The sequence below is a fragment of the Musca domestica genome, unplaced genomic scaffold, assembly GCF_030504385.1.
Source record: "Musca domestica strain aabys unplaced genomic scaffold, Musca_domestica.polishedcontigs.V.1.1 8, whole genome shotgun sequence".
Lineage (NCBI taxonomy): Eukaryota > Metazoa > Arthropoda > Insecta > Diptera > Muscidae > Musca > Musca domestica.
The window spans coordinates 10,432,907-10,447,153 of NW_026712409.1; the positions used below are offsets into that span (position 1 = coordinate 10,432,907).

Here is a 14,247-nt window from a genome sequence, read left to right on the forward strand (position 1 = left end):
CGTATAGGCCCCATATATCAGTACCTCCCAATATTCGGTATTTGGACGATTTTTTTGAAATTTCGAAATTGTTTGACATTTCGCATTTGAAGTTCCTAATAGGTACTACAGCCTGTGACAGAAAATTGTCTATGCAGGTCCAGGTCTTCGTATAGCCCTCATAATAATGGTTCCTCCCTCTATTCGATATGTTGATGATTTTAGCGACATTATTCACCGAATATTTTTTTCCAAGTTTCGCATTTGAATATTGCAATGGCTTATGACAAAAGTTGCCTATGCAGGTATTTTTCGGTATTTTTAAGATTTTAACAGAACTTTTTACGCATTTTTTTTTTTTTGAAAATTGCCAAGTTCGTTCTAAATGGTGGAGGGTGTTCAAAAATCGGCCAGGCCGAACTTACAGCTCTTTTACTTGTTTGTATTTTCAAATGAAGTTCGAAATGAATAGATAAATTATATTGACTTACATCGATTACATGTCTTAGGGCCTTAGATATATTCACTAGGAAGGACATTTCTCCATTCCTCATTGGAAAGGCTTTCTAGGTTGATTACAAATTACACGTGTTTTAATATATTACAATAATTTCCGCCATTGATATGTAATAGATAATAATTTCATTACTATCTCTCCAATACAATCTTCGCCCCCCAAAAATACATTTCGTTAAACTCACCAAACGGAAGTTCATTCCTCTTTTCCCATACCGTAGCACATTCAGAAATACATATTATAGCGTAATTACTTCCTACCAGTCAATTTTCAATGTCAATCGTATGTTAATATCCTAGGTCAAGTTAAGTTAATCCTCTACACCCATCCTCCCACCTTCCGATGCACCCTTTTTAACTATCCATATACGTGGTGTGTGTATATATAGAAGCTTTTTTTTATATTTCCAGTTACAAACAATTGTATTCAAATAATTTGTTAAACTAATCACCTTTCCATCCCATCCAACCATCGTCACTTGCTCTACAGCTGCTTAGGACTGGTTAATATTTAATGTTCGATTTTCAAAAGAAGTTCAAATTGAATAAACGGTTCCATTGTTGTTGTCGTTGTTGTTGTTGTCTCAGCAAAAATAAAGAAAGAAAAAAATAAATTGTTAAACAACACCATGACTGGTGGTGACATTTTCATGTAGAATAGCCAGGTGATTGGGGAAACAAACACAAATACGAAATACGAATGAACAAAACCCATTGCCTGGTTAGTTATTGATAAATAATTTATCACAAAGAAAAGTCAAGTTTTTTTCAATTGAAATTATTCCAATGCTGGACAACCTTTGACTCAAGGCCAAAGAAGTGTATCCTTTCCTCTGTGTTATATTTTAGAGAAATTTAAAATGTCCGTGACGAAGTTAAATGTGTAATTTTAGCCAAAGGAACTTGTCACGTAATTTTGGAGGAAATGATTAGTCATCATTTCACCTATATTGCCACAAATAATCAGGCAACTTAAGAGGAGAATTAAAAATATTAAATATTTATTCAAAGAAGTAAAATATTATCAGTCGGGTTTTGCCTACAGATTTATACCCCCAGCCTTGAGTAATGATTATCCAAACTGTTGACCTTTTAGGGGGGAGGTTTCGAAGCAGTTGGCCAATATTGAGCAATTTGTATCTGACTTAAGACAGATAAAAATATTGCAATTTGGACTATATGGACTACTTCTTATACTTTAAAAGAGATATGGAAAATAAGGAAAATATGGAAATATGCGTGAGGTAACAGATATAGCGGACCGTAGTATTCCATTTTCATACTTCATCTAATACAGACAAAAACATTGGTATGTTCAAAATATGAAGGAAAACAAACATTTATATCCAATTTTACGCGAAATCATAAATTCTGATAAATTACATATTTTTATCAGATTTCTGGCAAGCAAGTTAAAAAGAATCGCTGACTTGTTTTGCAATTTATGACAGATATAAGTATTATAAATTGTGACCCTTTGTGGGGAAGGTACCAGAAGGACTGAACCGATATATTCCATAATTACGCCAGACCTTGGCTTAATCAAAATATTGTGATATGTGTGATTTGAAAAGAACGGGATGCTTATTTCGGATTTTGTGATCGTTTTGGTTATTCAAAACTTTGACCCTTTGTGGGGAAGGTAACAGAAGGAATGGTTCGATTTCCACCATTTCTATAACAGATCTTGTGTGAATGGAAATATTCAGATATACCAAATCTGAATGGAATCGGAAGTTAATTTCGTGTTTTATAATCTTCATAAATATTCAGAATTTTGACACTTTATGGGAGAGATACCAGAATTAGTGAACCGATATATTCCATCTTCACATCAGACGTTGGACAAATAAAAATATTGTGATGTGTGTAATTTTAAGAGAACCGGATGTTTATTTCGGATTTTATGATCGTTTTCGTTATCTAAAATGTTAACCCTTTGTGTGCGCGGTACCAGAAGGAATGGTCCGATCTCTACCATCCTTATAACAGATCTTGTGTTGATGGAATTGCTGGGATGTACCAAGTCTCAATAGAATCGGATGTTATTTTTGTGTTTTACGAGTTTCATGGATATTCAAAATTTTGACCCTTTGTGGGGGAGGTACCCGAAGGAGTAGACCGATATATTTCATCTTCACATCAGATCTTGTGTTAGTATAAATAATGGGATGTGTGAAATATGAAGAGAACTGGGAGCTTATTTCCGATTTTATAACAGTTTTGGTCATAAAAAAAACTTTGACCCTTTAAGGAGGAGGTACCAGAAGGAATGGTACGATCTCTATCATCTTTATAACAGATCATGTGTTGATGGAAATATTGAGATGTACCAAGTCTGAATGGAATCGGATGTTATTTTTGTATTTTATGAATTTCATGGATATTCAAAACTTTGACCCTTTGTGGGGGGAGGTACTAGAAGGAGGGGCCCGATATAACCCGATATAACCTTCAGGGTCACTTGATCGAGGTCGAAGGTAATAAAGATCTTACTTCAACATCGATTATGCTTGCTAATATTTTTAGTTGAAGGGTGGAAGTCCAATAGACCTGCAGTCTTTTGAAGAAAATTACTTAATTTCCAAGCTTTGCAAATAAAAATGGCAGTGACTTCCCTCAACAGTACCGGAATATGCGGTAGGTTTATAGCAAAAGATTTACGCTTCATATATCACGTGAAAATAATGAGTCATACGATGTATAATAATTTCCAACAGAATCTGTTGAAGCTTTCGAAGGAGAAAAAAATCACTTGCTAATTATTCTACAAATATTGTTTAGGAGGAAATCAATTGAAGCAGTAATATATTGTGTAACATGACACAAGGAACCCTCAATTTATATGAGGCCTTATCCAAAAAAAAAAAAAAATATTTTCCATAAATTATTGAAAAATGTTTGTCGGCATGGTAGAATAAAATAGCGATTTCTAATTCTCTATTTTACTATCAATTATCAGCGGATGTAACAACAATATAAGCAATTTCCATTTATTATTACTTCTGCTGTGGTTTATTTTATGGTTGAACAATCAATAAATAGTCGCAATTAATTATTTAAATGACCATATATATGATTTAAAACCATCGCGTTGCAACTTTTTTCAACTTACTCTCTTATATATGACACGTAATACTGTCCTCTCCAATAATTGGCCGTTATGAAAAACGAATTTGTCACAATTCTTAGGCGACATTAACATTTTCCAAGAACCGAACCGTTTGTTTTGATTTATTCAAAGAAAAAAAAAACTTCTTCTATGACAGCACCATACTGTAGTAGGAAGTTGAGGCTTTTTTCGGAGAAATTTCATTAACACTTTGTTATCCTTTTGTTTTATTTTTTTTTCTTTTGTCATTTACTTTATGACATCATGCTAAAGACGAGCCATGAAAACTAAAACGTTGTTCTCACCAGGACAAATAAAAAAGAACTAAATACTGGCTATGTATGTTGTTCGGCGTGAAGCTACAAGGAATGTGTTTATTTTTTGTTTTGTTTGCAAGGAGGGCAATAACATGCATGTGGTTATACATATGTGCGTATGTTGTGTATGTATGTAGATGGACAGTGTGGATCAAAATAAACCAAACTTTCTATGAAACAATTAAAATAGTATCAGTCGGTTTTGCCAACATTTGTATACCCCCAGCCTTGAGTTATGAATATTCAAACTGTTGACCCATAACCTGTCCTATTTGGATCTGACGTACCAGATTGGGACTTTATCGACTATTTTCTATACTTTATTATTTTTCATACTTTATCTAATACAAATAAAAAAAATATTGGTTCGGTTAAAATTTGAAGGAAATCGAACAGTTATACCCAATTTTATGCCAAAGTTATGACATATAAAATAATTGAAAATTGTGACCCTTTGTGGGTTAGGTATCACAAGGTGTTGGCAGATATATATCATCTTCACAACAGATCTTGCGTTAGTAAAAATATTTTGTTGCGTGAAATTTGGAGAGAGTTGGATGTTTATTTCGCTTACTTTGAGCGTTTTGTTTTTCAAAATGTTGAAGCCTATGTGGGGGAGGTACCAGAAGAAATTTTCCGATCTCTACCATCTGTATAACAGATCTTGTGTTGATATGTAGCAAGTGAAGAGGACCGAATGCTTATTTTGGATTTTTTGATCGTTTTGGTTATTTTAAACTTTGACCTTTTGTGAGGGAGGTACCAGAAGAAATGGTCCGATCCCTACCATCTTTATAACAGATCTTCTGTTTATGAAAATATTGAGATGTACCAGGTCTGAATGGAATCGGATGTTAATTTGGCTTTTTTGAGCTTCATGGATTTTCAAAATTTTGACCCTTTGAGGGAGAAGTATCAGAAGGAGTGGACCGATATATCCCATCTTCACGCCAGATCTTCTATAAATAAATAAATATTGTTATGTGTGTAATTTTAAGAGAACCGAATGATTACTTCGGAGTTTATAATCCTTTTGGTTATTCAAAACTTTGACCCTTCCTGGGGCAGGTACCAGAAGGAAGGGTCCGATCTCTACCATCTTCATAACAGACCTTCTTTTTATGGAAATATTGAGATCTGCCAAGTCTGAATGGAATCGGATGTTAATTTTGTGTTTTATGAGCTTTCCTGAATATTTAAAATTTAGACTCTTTGTGGGGGAGGTACCAGAAGGATTGGACCGATGTATTCCATCTTAACACCAGACCTTGGAATGATAAAAATATTGCGATTTGTGGAATTTTTTGACAATCGGACTCTTACATCGCACTTTATTAGAGTTATTTAAAATGTTGAAATTTTGTGGGGGAGGTACTTAATAGAGTGGACCGATATTGTCCATTTTTGCGCCTGACCTAGCACTAATGCAAATATTAGGATATGCAAAGTTAGCGCAAAATCGGATTATAATTTCTCTTTCTGTGCAGTAAATAATTTTCTTTGAAAATTTTAATCTTTTGTGGGGGAGGTACTAGAAGAAGTAGAGCGATCTAAGTTTGCCAATAACATTACGATGTACCAAGTTTGGATGAAATCGGATACTCTCTTCAAATGAGGGGTTTGGCCATATGACTGAGGGTATAAAAATGTCCTTATTTAAACTTCATCCGACATGTTATATCCGATTTGATGGAAATGGAATTTCTCAAATAGTTCAATTGCATTCTAAATTGTATATGACTTTTTCATATTCTACGAAACCAGATTCTCAGACAAAAAAACTTTGGCAGAAACATTATTTGATATTGAATGTGGGCAACACCAAGTACCAACTCTGAAATAATTTCGTTGAGCAATGTCGCTAAAATTATCAGAACATCGAATATCGAGAGGTTCCGTTATACATACATACATATTTTGTGGGTTCTAAAATCTTGTTTTCGAGAAGTTAAAAACGGAATGACAAACTTAATATACCTTCCATAGACGGGTGGACGGATATAAAGCTCAATGGATTTCTGATTTTTCAAAATTCTGACCCCTGTGTAAAAGGTTTTAGAAGGATTGGTTCTATATAATTCATCTTAACAAATTTAGACCACATGACGCTGTGGGAAGTGAAAAAAAAGTAAACCTCTTTGGTATCCGTCCATAATAGGCATTTTTCTGATCCCCTCACATTTTGTTTTATAAACACCCTTTTCTTACCAGAAAGTCGTCAGTCACTGTTTCTAAACTTATTACTTTCAAATAATTTCTCCATGCATTTTCCATTCCCATCATCAACTCCAATTTTCTAACGATAAAACATCTAATCGGACATTAAAATCGAGAGGCCACTCAACTTTCACATAGAGTCCTTCAGTGTCCTTAATTTCGAGCATTTTCCCCATCATACGTACGTTCGTTTGCTTTGATCCACAAAAAAAGCAATACAAAGAAAAAATGAACAAAACAAATACTCAATGTGTGTTATTGTAGTTATCGGGTCTGGGAGATTGTTTTTAAACACGATATGTCACTATTTTTAGACTTCCTGTACACGAAGACGAACGGGAGAATGGACGAATGAATGTAAGGCCATCGTAAAACAAATAAAACTAGCCGTCATAAACAAATATAAAAGGATTAGTTAAACAATATGGTGTTTTACACACACACACACATGCTTATACACTACATACATAAATCATTTAAACATTAATAATGGGAATTTTGAGTGATAATAAAGAATATATTCAAATGTTTAGTGAAAAAGCAAGTGGATTTTTTTTTTCAATAAAAAAAAATATTTTCAATTATTTTTTGTTTAATTTGTACATTTGAAAGAGAAATTAACACATATTCATTTTTGGAACACTCGAGAGTGGTCTTCAAATTAATTTGCAGAACTTTTTATGAATACCATGACTGAAATCACAAGAAACCTAATAAACACTTCCTGTTTGAAACAGCCAGGACAAAGGAAACAACATAATATGAGTCATTCCGACAAAAGCCACAAAGCAACAAAAAGTCGATGTAAAAGAAATCACAACAAGTCGAACAAATACTTTCTGTTTTAGCCAACATACGGGCAAAAAACATTGTCTGATGGGAAGTATGAAGTCATAACATAAAACCAAAAATATTATTTAATTTTCACATATAAATCTATCAAAATTGGTTGCAAGAAAGGATTGTCCATTGAACACATGTACTATCCAGCTAACATCAATTATGTATGAATGCTTTTGGCTACAACTCATACTACCCATAATAAATTACTTCGAATGTGGGAAGACAGCACTTAAGGTAGCGTAAAATTCCTATCCTATCTTTTTCGGACACTACCATTTTATTAGAAAATTTCAAGGTCATAAAACTTTTAACATGCAATCTATTCGGTCAGTTAATGTAATTAAATAGTCGTAATCGTACCGAGTATAAGCTCTTCCTTTTTAATGGATTACCAGCAATTAATAAAACAATGTGAGTTATTAAAATATTTGTTTTTTTAGTGGCTTTAGGTAAGAGGAGGTGATATGGTTAAATTGACACATGAAGAGGAAATATTATCAAGTCAGGGGTGACAGTAACTGAAAATATTTTTGAGAAGAGTATAAAGTCCGTAAAAAATTGGTAATATTTAAGAGACTAAAACATGGAAATTGTTTGTATCACAAGCTATGTCTTTAATGGAAACATGAGTCTGTCTTGGATTCAATAAATGCAGAAATGAGGTTCGAGAAGTATCGGTTCCGGATGTTAGTTTTCCGTTTTATGAGCTTTAGGTATACTCAAAATGTTGACCCTTTGTGGGGGAGGTACCAGAAGGGGTAGACCGATATATCCTATCTTCACACCAGACCTTGGGTTAATAAAAATATTGTGATTTGTGCAATTTGAAGAGAACCGGATATTTATTTCATATTTTATGATCGTTTTTGTCGTTTTAAACTTTGACCCTTTGTGAAGGAGGTACCAGGAGGAATGGACCGATCTCTACCATCCTTATGAGAGATCTTGTATTGATGGAAATATTTTGATGTGGCAAGTCTGAATGGAATCGGATGTAATTTTGGTGTTTTATGAGCTTCATGATTAATAAAAATATTGTGACGGACAGAATCGGACAGTTTTATCACATTTTAAAAGTGTTATAATTATTCAAAATTTTAATCTTTTGTGGGGGATGTACTGGATGGATAGAACCGATATTGTCCATTTTCGCACCTGACCCATCACAGATGCAAATATTAGAATTTGCAAAGTTGGAGCAAAAACGGATCATCCTTACTCTTTCTGTGCATTTTTTTTTTTTTTGGAGAGAATTGTGGGAGTCTGGTACCTTCCACAGGACTGGACGGATATTGCCCATCTCCGAACTCGATCTAAGTTTGGCAACAATATTACGATGAAACGGATTTGGTCCAAAGAGACCTAGGGTCTAAAACCGTTATTTCGATGAGGCACATTTTGGCCGTATCAAATGATATATACCCACCCGCTCTAGCCATATGGCTGAGGGTATACAAAATATGCCTCTCATTAATAATGCGGATCCTTGGACATTTTATATATTTGGGGAAATGTTTCGATGCATATACGTACATTGTGTGCAAAATATCCGGGTCGCCAAACACCCGAAAGAAGTTTATCCACCCCAAGATAGGACGAAAAATCGGGTGTTAAAAAAGTGCCGGCGGGACGTCAGGGACGCATATAGGCCTAGCCCCAGTGGCGCGTCCCTGAGCCTCGTCCGAAATAATTCTTTTCATGGCATTTGGGTACCCTTAAATAGTTTCAAAATGCTTTCTTTTGTAAGCCTATCAGGCAGGTCTGAATAGCACTCATACGGCTGCCTAGACAAACAAGATTCATTCAACACGGAACCGTTTTCTCCAATATCGGAAAAACAACATCCCAGTTTCGGCCAGAGGCTGCCACCTCAGTGTGTACATGTTCGACATCTATGTGCGACAAAGTGAAAACTATGAACAAGGTACTCAATCCGCTTGCCGGCAACTCTTGGGTGCAGATAAGAAGACCTTGTTGACCTCTTGAAAAGCTGTCTTGTCAAAAACATCAATTCCTTGGATACTACTAGATTTTTAGTTTCTTAAGACATCTGGTCTACAAGATGCTATATTCCTTTAAACTTGTGTGACGTGTAGCCAGCAATTGCAAATGAATGTGGGTACCATTTTTCCTAAATTAAATTTCCAAATTCATTCTTTAAAAAAACTTTTTTAAATTATCTCTCTATTGTCCAGCAATCCTTACTACTTCAGGAGATTTACACCGCATTTTCCCGCAAAATGTACCCGGCATGCCATGACCCCCATGAACCTGCTGTCTGTAAAGAAAGGAATGATTGACAGTTTCAGATATTGTACAAACATGTAAAGCATTTGAAATACATACTTCGCGGCTCCAAAGGAATTTTTCTCCCACTCAAGGAAGACACAGGAGTGTCTACATGACTATGGTATTCATCACATTAACAAACGGAAAAGCCAACAAATAGGCGTAGTCATCATTTAACACGCACATTTCAAAAAAAAACTAAATCACATAACAGATAATTAACGCCAGAGGTAGGTCATCAATAATGTCGACGGCAATGGGTCAACATGAAGATTTCATTTGCACACAAACATACACACGCCCTCAAAAAGTTAGTATTAAAGTAATTCCATATATTTGCCTATTTCCACCAATGGTATAAATATTAAGGAAAAACACTTTTAGTCTAGCAAGTCAGTTAATGTTTTGTTTGAAATTACGGTAGTTTTTTTCCTACTTGTCTCCACTAACCACCTCCCTCTTTTTTCACCACTCTCAATGCAACTCTGTGTTTTGTTTGCACTTTTGTTTTTGTAGTTGTCCAATTTTTAGTGGTGAGTTCGAATTTAATGTCAGCTGTTTGCGACAGATGACAGTCACATGACAAGCTTGAATCGATAATTTTTTTCACTCACGGGTTTTTTCCTTAATCAAAATCCACATAAGAAACGAAATAATAAACAGATTTTATTAAAAGCTGCGCATGTTTGCAAATATTTTCAGAAAATTACACAAACATTTTACAGCCTGTCCTCAAGCAAAAATGTTTAGCAATTGTATTTGCACAATTCACTGTCCAATGCATTAAATATTGTTAAATTTGGCAAGAGAAGAGCCAAAATGGTCTTCATTTCATATCAAACACAAATGTTTTCGTTGCAATGTCTTTGTAACAGGTGTTAGATATTCCATTCTATTAAATATGTTACTCGATGTCGTATTAATCCGTTTATTTTGGAACACCAAAAGTATGCATATCTCCTCATTGGCTTTTTGGTTTGAAATGACCCTGCATTTACATGGTTTTGCTTCTGCAATGTCGTTGTCGTCGTCACTAGGCAGAGTTTTTTTTTTCAACATTTTCATAGAGTTCTGTTTTTTGAGTATTTTTCTTTTATTTTCCAACACTTCACTTACATTTTTTGTAGCTTTCAACGGCAATTACAGCGAATTGATTTTATTTCACGTTTATTTGGTAGATGCACCGAATTTTCTAGCCGAGTTTGTGCGGTGGAAAACAGCAAAATTGCGTTGAATTAATTTTTTCGCCACAAAAATCAATCGACGACGACCCAAGACCCAAAAAAACTCAACATACAATTTTTTTCTGTATAAATGACAAGCGAAAGAGGAGGAGAAGAAATTCACGTGATAAGTGACACAGCGTTGTTGCGATGCGTAGTGGGTACTATTCGGCAAATGTTGGCAAACAAATGGTACTAATTGCGAAGTAAAGCAAATAGGAAAAATTGATAAATGAAAATTATGAATGTGTATTTTTCTAAATTTTTTGGCTAAAATTACAAAGGCATTTTTTTTAATATAATACAAAATTAGAGTCCAATAAATGTAATTATATCGTAGATTTAAGAAGGTAGCCTTGTGTTTTTTTTTTCAAATTTATACTTTTAAAAACCTCTCCGTATCAATATTTATGATCATAAATACGTGGTATTTACACAAGTCAAAGATGAGAAACTATTTTTAATTAAGTTAAATTTGACTAGCTTAATAATAGCGTGTTTAGATACACAATCTTTACACGGGCAAGGAATTTTAAAATATATTTCAAAAATCTCAAGCCAAATAGTTCTGTTTTTCGGTTCAATTTTAATTTTTGCACACAAATTGTTTTGTTTTTACAAATCAGCTGATCGCTTGCAAATATTACTGCAAAATTAAAGTAAAATTAGTCCTTTAATGGTGGACTAAAGACGGCAAAGTCGTGCAATTATTGGTCTGTTCCAGTACCTATCAGAATCTACTACTTTTGCCAATTTTTTCGATAACATAAAGGGAAAATCGGTTGTCGTAGTAAAAACTTTTACATTTTTGAAGTTATGGAACAGGCTCTATATGTTTACAATTTTTTAAAAAATTCATTTGACATCTCAGTGTCAAAAGGTATATTTAGTAATTCATAGTATATACAAACATTGGATATGGAAATCTATTTGACTTGATAAATTACAGTAAATTCAGAAATGGATATTCCTATTTGAAATAATATTACCTTCTTTATTTTACTATGATCCATGGTAGAAGAATACAGGTCGCATCGACACAGACGCTGGGACAATGAACTGTCAAACCAATTTTGAAATTGAAAAATTTCAATGAAAAATTATTGAAATTGGTGTCCCGTAAGACATCATTTAAACATCTACTCATTTTTGAAAATTTTCTTTAAATTTTGTCATATCAATGTTCCTAAGCGTTGATACATATACCTGTTTTCGTCTACCATGTATGGTACACAAGGTTACACTTTGCGTGCAATTAGTAAATATTTTTGCATGGGTCACAAAATAGCTGCTTTTCAATCCGCAAATGTTACTTTATTCTACTGAATATAATTTCCCAGCAAACGTACGTTTAGATTTACGAAATCCGCTCTATGTCAAATGTGATATGCATTTTCGAACAAATTTTACAAATTTGAATAATTTTACTTTCAAAATTTTTAATTTAAAAATTAATTTGACAGTTTATTGTCCCAGCGGCTGTGTCCATGCAGCTACCGATGGTTTATAGCACGCTTACACGCAATATTTTTTACATTAGCCTTCTTCCACTACTTTTTAAATGGTAAAACTAGTAACAGAGCGATATGGAAAATTACTCTCAGGAACTACTTTTTCTTAAAGTTAAGGCAAAATTAGTAAAACATGTCAAAATTATATAGTAATTCTTCAGAATGAATATATCGGACAATCAGAACCTGGCCAAATTTGTGCAGTTAATTAAGACCTTTGTTTTTCATTAATTTTATAATTAAAAAAAATTGATATAGACAAAACTAATTGTTGCATGCTTTCGGAGCATTTTTGACACAAGATTCCAGTGCAGAGTTGCATTTATCCCGTGCCCTTTGAAGTTAAACTTCCTTAATGGTTGAGCCATGGTTAAAACTAGTAAAAGGGCATACCACAAGTGTTTGTCTTCACTTAAAATTGGCTGCAAGACTCTAAAAGTTACAGCAATTGCAATTGCACATAAAGATATGACGCTATTGTGCATATTGATTTAATATGTATGTCATTTTGACCCAAATTGACTAGACATCGGAAATAACATAACCTAAATTGCAATGACTTTTTTATGCAGGTATTTTTTTAAGATTGCATTTATGTTTTTCATAATTGCCGATCGTAATAAAAAGATGGAGGAACAACACAAATCATCATTATGCAATTGCTGCTATGGGCCCACATGTGTAGTTCTCAATAAATAGCGGCGGCGACATGAAAACACTGTCAGCCCGCTTATGTTCTTCCATCATCAAATAATAATTTATCAATATCAGCACTTATAATAGTTTTATTTATAAATGAAAACGAGAGCACAAAACTTTCCTGCAATATGGGCAATGTCGCAAAATTCCAATGCAACAAAGGGTAACTTTGTGGCGAATGATTGATTTTTTGAATAGAAATCGATGATATCAGTTACAAAAAAAAAACAAAAAACATCCAAATGTGTATTCCATTACCGTTTACACAAGACAAATTCTCTTGCAGCAGAGTTGTATTTTACTGCCAAAAAAAAAACAATCTTTTGATTGATTTGTTCGTCACAGTCTAATAGTTTTCTAAGACAGTAAGAGCAAACAGCTTTTGACATCATGAATAAAAGAAAATTTTAAATGTTTCCGAAAAACAAAAGAACAGTATAAACAAAAGAAAATTAGTTGTCGGGACTCAGACAAATTTATTGATTTATATCATGGTAGAATAATACAGGTAGATCCATCAACGCTTGGAAACATTGATATGTCAAAATTCTAAAAATCTTTTTTTTTTTAAATAAGTGGGTTTTTATAAGTTTTCTTATATATCGCCAATTCTACCATGTTGTGTGGTTGTATCATGATAAAAGAATACAGGTAGATGCATGAACGCTTGGGAACATTCATATGTCAATGTTTTTAATTTTTTTTTAAATAAGTAGATCTTATACATCGTAAATCGGATGTTGTTGTGATGTGCATTCTTCAACAATTTTTACAAAATTCAATAATTTTTTATTCAACATTTACAATTCTGTTTGACAGTCGTTGCGACTACCTGTACTCTTCTACCTTGGGTTGCATAATACAATTCCAATTGAAGATAATTTGTATTTTTTGTATAGACTTCAAATTAGATTCTTGTACGTAGGAACAGTGCAAATGTTTTGTTTTCAGATAATTTTTTTATATGTTTACATGGGGTATAATCATGGTAAAACTAAGAAGGTAGTCATTTCAAATAAGCACACCCGTCTCTGCATTTTCTGTAATTTATCTTGTCAAATTTCTTTGAATTAAAAATAAGTTCCCATCCCCGATTTCTGTGAATACAATAGATTTATAAATATGAATTTTGGCAATGTAAACACATGATGGCATGACTTTACATTCTAATTCTACCATGGTATAATCTGTGCATTTTTTCTAATTTACCTTGTGATATTTCACTGAATAAAAAACAAGGGATTTATAAATAAAAATTTTGACAATTAGATATTGTCAAGTGAATAATTTTGTAAAAATTTTAGACATATGATTTTATGAGTTTACCTTCTCCATTGTACCATGGGTATAATAAAAAAAACTATAGTAAAATTAAAAGCTGATTACAATTTTTTGAGTGTGTCCGACTTCTGTCAATTTTGTGTTTTTTGTTTTGAAAAATAAAAACCAAGCTAGAATTAAGAAGGTTACCAAATACCGATACTCTCTTAAACCAGATGAAGTAACGTGTCACTCAAGGACAAAGTAGAATGAACGCGTTG

The 14,247-nt window shown here is 33.4% G+C and overlaps 1 protein-coding gene across 4 annotated transcripts in view; it reads right to left on the reverse strand.

Annotated features, from left to right (window-relative positions):
* Nucleotides 1–10,597, reverse strand: part of LOC101892532 (V-type proton ATPase subunit C) — a 30,738-nt gene extending 20,141 nt beyond the window's left edge. For 2 of the 4 annotated variants that reach the window (XM_059130855.1, XM_059130852.1), the window contains exon 1: nt 10,390–10,597. The gene's annotated coding sequence lies outside the window, so the exon portion shown is untranslated. Of the gene's footprint in view, nt 1–3,610; nt 3,923–10,389 lie in introns of those variants that run through there. The other 2 variants (XM_005174827.4, XM_059130853.1) reach the window with 2 other exon arrangements.
* Nucleotides 10,598–14,247: the final 3,650 nt, after the last annotated feature.